This window comes from Dermacentor variabilis, chromosome 7 (assembly GCF_050947875.1).
Source record: "Dermacentor variabilis isolate Ectoservices chromosome 7, ASM5094787v1, whole genome shotgun sequence".
Taxonomy (NCBI): Eukaryota; Metazoa; Arthropoda; class Arachnida; order Ixodida; family Ixodidae; genus Dermacentor; species Dermacentor variabilis.
The window spans coordinates 31,895,461-31,903,223 of NC_134574.1; the positions used below are offsets into that span (position 1 = coordinate 31,895,461).

Consider the following 7,763-nt stretch of genomic DNA (forward strand, 5'->3'; position numbering starts at 1 on the left):
CTGGGGGGATGAAAGGGGGGCGGAGCTGGTTACGAGGCCGACGACAACGCCGACGACGACGCGAAACCCAGGAACGGACGCCAAAGAGCTGCGCTCTAAAATACAAAGCAGCACTTGTGAAATCAAGGTATGAGAAGATGTCGATGGGAGAAATTCCAACAAAACGAGCCTTATCAGTCGTGAAAAGATACGCATGTTGGAAGAAAATCCGCCAACTAGCTAAAGGCAAACACATTACGTCCGCCAAAAATGACATTGAGCAAGGGATCACCGATCATTATAAAGCAATTTTAGGTCATCCGCGGAATCTTAAAGATAGCTACGAGAAAGCATTTATCTGATTGATGCCAAAGCTCGATGAAGTTAGGACACGACTGGAACTACCAATTAGCCTGAGTGAGATAGAGTGCTCCATACATGAGTAGCCCATCGGTAAAGCACCTCGGCCTGATGGCTTGGGAGCCACTTTCTATAAAACCTTCATGTCTGCATTGGCTCGTGTTCCTCACGAAGTTATCAGCGAAGGGCATGAGCGAAAAAGATTGTCTTTCTCTTTCACAACCTCGTATTTTGTGCTAATTCCGAAGAGTGAGGATGAGGAAAAACTTTTTTTGCAGGGTCATATCACCGGATAACTCTAGCCAACGTCGACTGTAAAATATTCACGAAATCTTTAGCCAAAAGACTGCAAAATGTAATTAAAACATCGGTAGGGCCGCACCAGACTTCTGGCATTAAAGGCCGCAGCATTGCAACGAATGTACACACGGCTCGAAGTGTGCTTGAGTGCTGCGATGTGATTGGCGATCACGTCGCGATGATGCAGATCGATTTGGCAAAATCCTTCGACCTCGTCGCGCACAAGGCTTGGTTTTTCATACTGGAACATGCGAAAGTTCGTAATGTCATAACGGAAGGCGTCATTATGGCGCACAGAGAATGCTTAACGCGCATCGTTGTTAATGGGGAACTAACCGATAGCGCTCGTGTACAATCGTCGATGCGGCAAGAATGCCCGATGTCGCCCCTTCTATTGGCTGGTTATCTCGAACCACTCTGTTTGGCGAATAAAAATAACGAGAACATAGCAGGCTATCGGCTGCAGGCAGGGTACGTTAAAATTTTGGCACAGGAAGACGATATCGCGAGTTTCTGCACAAGCAAAGCGATCATTAAAGAGGCAACGACTGCTGTTGATAAGTCTTGCGATTCAACTGGCGCCCAGATAAACTGGGATAGGAGTTACGGCGTCTGGCGTGGTAGCTCGACAGAAGTAGCCCGACGTTCTCAAGGCAATACCTGGGTGCGCCTCTAGGAAGTTACCGTGAACCTGAATCGTAATGGTTCGATCAAGTTTCAAAAGCAAAGGAAAAGGCTGACGGGTGGAGAGGAAAGCAATTGTAAATGTTTTCAAGACCCACTGTTTGCAATCGTTTTTTTTTAGTTTCTAAGATATGGTACCTTATGAATGGGTTGTGTGCTGCGAAGGAAAGCGTACAAAAAGTTCACCATGTTTTGCTATTTCCATTAGGCCTCAATCTGGGAGAGGATGAGTCTAACGAACTTGTTTCTCCCGGTGAAGACAGGTGGGCTTGGTCTAGCTCATTTGTTTCTGCGACAATCGTGTCACGGTTTGTTTTTTTAAGGGATCAAAACGATCCTTTTCTCCGAACAGTGATACTCGTACGGCTGTGTGGACAAGCCCCAGCATACATTGTATCGACGATTCACAATATGCCAGGATCCGTGACTGGTTACCTGCGTGAAGTGGTATGGTCATATAGAATGTTGAAAGTAGGTTTTTCACAGGAATACCTGTCCACCATTACTAAGAAAAAACTATACAGAGTACTCGTGCACACGATGTTCCCTGCACCTCTGTACCGTTTTCCAAACCGTGGAGGCCCAGGACAAGATGTTCTAAAGACAGTTAAATAAATGCCAATACAGCCGTCAGCTAAACCTTTCTTCTTCAAATTGCACACAAACACACTTCCCGTTAAGACCTGGCTTCATGAAAAGGGTATTTTCATCCCCTGGGGCACCGACTGTTTATTATGTAAAGAACCAGAAACAATGGAACATGCATTCCTAGATTGCTGGGACGCCATTTTTCACTGGGATGTTCTGCAAAGAACATTGAAAAAACAGTTACCCTTGTACCCATATGGAATGCGCTTCTTACCGAATGATCACGCGGAGGATGTCCCGTACGACCTTATTGTGATTCTGAGCCTCCACGCTATGTGGAAAACTAGAGTGCAATTTCAAAATTGAGTCATTGTTGTTGTTCGACCGGTTCGGTATAACTTCATTGAGAGCATTGTGCGTGTGAGAGATGCTTTCAAAGCGCTGCTTGATCCATTACAATGCATCTATGTATTTGATGAATTAGCGTTGTTGAAAAGATTTTAGTACCGTGTTGGCCAAAGTGTGGTTCACACGTTTTATCCTTTGTAAACCTTGATTTAGCACGTCGAAGTCGGCAATGAAGAAAAAAAAAAGCCGCTATAGCTCAGTGGTAGAGCACTGGTCTTGTACACCAGGGGTCGTAAGTTCAATCCTCCCTGGTGGCTGTCGATACTTATTCAAGTAACATATTTCATCTGAGCGTAATGCAGGCGATACATAGCTGAACCACTTTGCGTCTCCGCTGTAGCTCAGTCATTCCACTTCCGACCACAACGTGGGTAACGTGGGCTCCTAAGGAGCGGATTCAGCGGCCCTTTCAAGCCGCGGTAACAAGTCCTTTTCTTCGGTCAACCAGGACTAGCAAGTTGTATTGCCTCAACAGGTCAGGTTGGTATGGATACAATTTTTCTTCATGCAGATTTACGTGCGCGGCCATATCAAGTGGGAGATTTTCGTGATGCATTGGAAAATCTTGGAGTGCTTCCCGACGTTATCGCTTTGGGGGTGTACAGGATGAATTACGTTAGGAGGTGACATTCAAGAGCGCTCAAGCAACGAAGAAAATGTTGTCAAAAGGAGAATTCCGAGTCAAGAGTCACCAGTGCCTGGTAGTTAACCCCAACGACCAAGGCTTAGGAATGAAGCTGCACTGGATTCTTTACGTGGTCAGCGATGGTGAAGTGCGTGCGGCCTGGACTCCGTATGGAAAGGTTATGGATGTAACGAAGGAAAAATGGCGCTACCTGGTATCAGGAAAGAGCATCTACAACCCGCCTAGTGGCCATGAAACTAGGAGCCGGTATCACTGTCGACGACCTACGTCACCAGTTGCGCGTAGGAAGTGAACTCGCTCTAGTTGTTGTACCGAACCGAGGACCATTATGCTTCCGTTGCAGCACCACCGGCCACATTCGACGTGAGTGTCGTGTTCCTCGCTCTTCCCAGTGTAGGCGCTTTGGCCACACCAGACTGGACTGCGTGACCACATACGCGAGCATCACCGGAAAAGCAAAGAAGTGCATGGGCGCTGACCTCATAATGAATGGAGCAGACGCCCAAGAAGCCGCTGGTGGGCGAAAGCAGGTCTAGACAAAGAGCGCAAATCAAGAAGTTGCCCCTACCGACGCGTGGAAAGGTGTCTTTGCTGATAACACCACACCCCAGACAAACGGAGTCCCTGTGACGCGGAAAACACAAGAGGGGGACAAAGTCAAATTGGTAGAAGCAGTGTTGGGTGCGGAAGCAGAAGCCAACGCGCAGGCCATGGAACTTGAGCCTGGCGCATCTACCAAGAGATAGCGCGATGATGCAGGCGATGAAATGGGCAAGCTCAGTGCAAGTAGCGGAGAAAAACCGCCCACCAAGGCGGTCATGAAGGCCGGCCTTTAAGTGCGCAGACTTACCAGTTTCAAACAGAAACCCAGCCTCCCTCCTCACCGGAGAACTCAGGCAAATAAGCCCTCGTAAGAATGAGGGTCAACGCACAGCGCAGCAATTTCCCCACTTACGATCACCGAGCAGCTACCATGGCGTCCAGTCACCTATTAACAGAGCCACAATGGCATGGACCCAAGAACTGCTGGCTGGACGCGACGTTGACCGTCGGAGGAAAGAAACGACCGTGTTGCAACATAAAAGATTGAGGCATACTCAATGCGGTCCACCTGTTTCGGTTTGACCATGACACTTAACCTTAAGAAGCCCCTTCGTCTAGGCACTTTAAACGTTCGCGGTTTGGCGAGCAGGAGACGCCAATTAGAATTAAGCCGATATTTTCAAGAAAATGGTTTAGATATTGTCGCCGTGCAAGAGACAAGGGTGGAAGGCCAGGAACAGACGGACCGCATGGTGCAACCATTTAGAGCACTGTATAACGTCTGCGTGTGTCATGCGGTTCGCACTTCTGCAGGCTGCCCACTCTTTATTCGTAACCTTGCTGGTATTGTAGAGGAACAAGTTATTACATGTGGAATGGGCCGAATTGTCATACTTGACTGTTCTTTTCCTGGCTTTAGGTGGCGCATTCTGTGCGTGTATGCTCCAAATGACGAATGTGCACGTGGAATCTTTTTTTCAACACCTAGAAGAATACCTGAACCGCGAGCGATACCAAATATTGTTGGGGGATTTCCACTGTGTGTGCAGAGCAATAGACCGAGCTAAACAAATGAAACGAAGGCATACGTGCGCACAGTTCCTAAATGCACTTCTGAATGATTATGAATTGGACGATGCCAATATCCTGTTATCGACAGGGAAAGCTTCCGTTTAAACGCACTATCAAGATGAAACTCATGCGCGATTAGACCGAGTTTATATTGCAATGCAACTCGTGCCATTGTGTCAAAGTTACGAGATTAAACATTTATGCTTCTCTGATCATAGTCTAGTGACGTTTGATTTAGGGCAAAAACGAAAAGAAACGAAATTTAATTGGGATCTTTGCAAGTTTATTACCAAATTGCTTGATGATGAAAGTTTTCTGAGAGATATAAGTGGAACGATTGATTCCTCTATGACAGCGCAAACTAATCATTGTATTGAAACATGGCGAACTGTCAAAACCGACTTTAAGATAAAAGCGATAGAATAAGCAACTGCGCTGCGCCGCAAGGAAAAACAAGAAGAAAAGGAATTAACCAGCCAACTAGAATTTCTCCTGTCTACAGGGTGTGAGAAGGCTGGATCTTGCATGAAGCAGAAAAAAGAAACAAAAAGTAAACACGAACTTATCGACCAAGAACGGTACAAGATAGCCATGGCACGAGCGCGAGCGGAACGATTGTGGAATGGGGAAACCCCTACTAAACGGGCGCTTAGTGACGAAAAGAGATACGCGACGAAAAAAAATGAAATAGAAGCGATAATATATCAAAACGAGGAAACGTCCGAACTCACAATGATTGAGCGAGCGTTCGTAAATTATTATCCTGAACTGCTCGTGAACAAGAAAGAAATAATGTAAGGCTTTGAGCGAGATTTTGTTCATCTTATGTCACGTTTAGAAGATGACAATAAAGCAAGCCTGGAATTTCCAATCACATTGCGAGAAATTGAAGGCGCTATAGATGGACTTCGTGCAGGAAAAGCTCCCGGACCAGATGGTTTAGGTGTGCCCTTTTACAAGGCATTAAAATTTCATCTCAGCCAATTTTTGAATATTGTCTTCAAGAAAATGTATGCAACACAGCGAATGCTGCCATTCTTCCTAACCGATCATATACTGCTAATTCCTAAGTGCGAGGGTCCGGTTAAACTGTTTTCAGTAAAGTCTTATCGACCAATAAGCCTGAAAAACTGTGATTACAAAATATTCACGAAAGTGTTAGCAAAGAGACATGAAAGTGTTGTAACAAGACTACTGGGCCAGCATCAAACATGTGGAATCAAGGGCAGAACAATTTCCACCAATACACATTTAACTCGTTGTGTTCTTGAGAACTATGATGCTCTCTCATGTCGGGTTGCAGTGTCGCACCTCGATTTGGAGAAAGCGTTTGACAATGTGTCACATGAAGTACTATTTTCAATACTAGAATATGTTAATGTCGGTGCAGTGATATTAGGAGAGGTAAAAATGGCCTACTCATAGTGCAGCACACACATCATTATAAACAGGAAGTTAAGTGCACATATCCAGCTTCACTCCAGTGTGAGGCAGAGATGTGCAATTTCTTCATAACTTCTTGATATTTACCTGGAACCGTTCTGCTTGAGTTGAATTATTAGTCAAAGTGTACGTGGTTTTAGGCTTGAAACGATTGAAGTCAAGGTGCTCGCATAGGCTCATGACATTGCTGTCTTTTGCAAAGATCAAGAAATCATCATAGAGTTGGTTAGGTTGACTGGTGAATTTTGCAAGGAATCTGGCTATAAGATCAATTGGAAGAAGATCGTAGGTTTCTGGCATGGAGAGTGGAACGAGCAGCCTGAATTATTCGCTGGAATCCAATGGGCAGCAATGCCAAGAGCGTACTTAGGTGTCGAATTACAATGTTATGATGACACCGAACTATACTGGAACGAAGAAACGGAACGCGTGCAAGAGAAGATACACGAATGGCAAGGTCGAAATCTGTCAATGTTTGCCCGTGGAAACACTTATAATCTATTCTTAGTTGCCAAGTTATGGTATTTATTCCACGTATTGTTCATGTCGCGTACTAACCTATAAACGATTCATCGATTGTTTGCAGTGTTTATGTTGGGGAGGAAGCTGGAAGCGAACTAGTCCAACTAACCTGTTTTTGACCGTCAGAAAAGGTGGGCTTTGTCTGTCGGACCTCTTTATCAGACAAATTGTGTCACGTTTTATACTTTTAAGACATCTGTGTGACCCGTTTTTGCGCACAGTTATACAAGCTTGCTTACATAATGCACTAAATGAATTCATCGATTCTACGAATAAGACTGCGATGTATTGTATATAAGGTTATTGGCGCGACGTTGTTCTGGCCTTTCCCATGCTTAAGGTAAGATTTTCTTTAGAATACTTGAGTACGGTAAAAGAGAAAAAGCTCTACAAAGATTTCCTGGATGTGATGTTACCTCTGCCAATGTGCAGAAACCTATAAACTGGAGGCTGTGGACACGACATCTTAGAACGGGTTAAAGGAATGCCGGTACGGCTGCATGTGAAATCATTTTTCTTCAAGCTCTATAAAAATACTTTACCCGCAACAACGTGGCTACAAGACAAAGGAATCATTCTACCGTGGACAGTCAACTGCATATTACGCAATAAACCAGTGACAATAGAGCTTGTATTTATTGAATGCTGACATCCCATATTTCACTGAGACATCCTTCAGTGAACTACCAAAAAGGACTTGCCAATAACACCACATGGAATCCGATATTTACCAGTTGAGAATGACGGCGACATGCCCTACGACTTGATAATGGTCTTCAGCTTCCATAGTATTTGGAAAACTAGAATGTCGGTAAGACATGTCGACACTGTAAGGGAAAATTTTATTGAACATGTAGTGTATATGCGAGACGTTTAGCCAGAACCACCTGATTGGGTAACGCTCTTTGTTGATTTGATCACTTTCAGGAAGCTTTGAAATCATTTTTGATGTTGTTTTCTCTATTATGTAAACAGGCAATAAAGAAAAAGAAAGCTATAGCTCAGTGATAGAGCACTGGTCTTATAAACCTGTGGCCCTGAGTTCAATTCTCATTGGTGGCTGCGGATACATTTTCTATTCACATATTTTGTCTGAGTGTAATGCAAACACTACATAGCTTAACCGTCTTGTGCGCAGCCTCGCGTCGCCGCTATAGCTTTGTGGTAGAGCACTGGCCTTGTAAACCAGTGGTCGTGAGTTCAATCCTCACTGGTGGCA

The 7,763-nt window shown here is 44.8% G+C and overlaps 2 non-coding genes across 2 annotated transcripts; both read left to right on the forward strand.

The window, feature by feature from the left end:
* The first annotated feature begins 2,504 nt into the window (after positions 1–2,504).
* TRNAT-UGU (transfer RNA threonine (anticodon UGU)) lies at positions 2,505–2,576 on the forward strand. Its single transcript has one exon. It is a non-coding gene; the product is annotated as a tRNA-Thr (tRNA).
* Positions 2,577–7,691: 5,115 nt separating this feature from the next.
* On the forward strand, positions 7,692–7,763 carry TRNAT-UGU (transfer RNA threonine (anticodon UGU)). The gene has a single exon. It is a non-coding gene; the product is annotated as a tRNA-Thr (tRNA).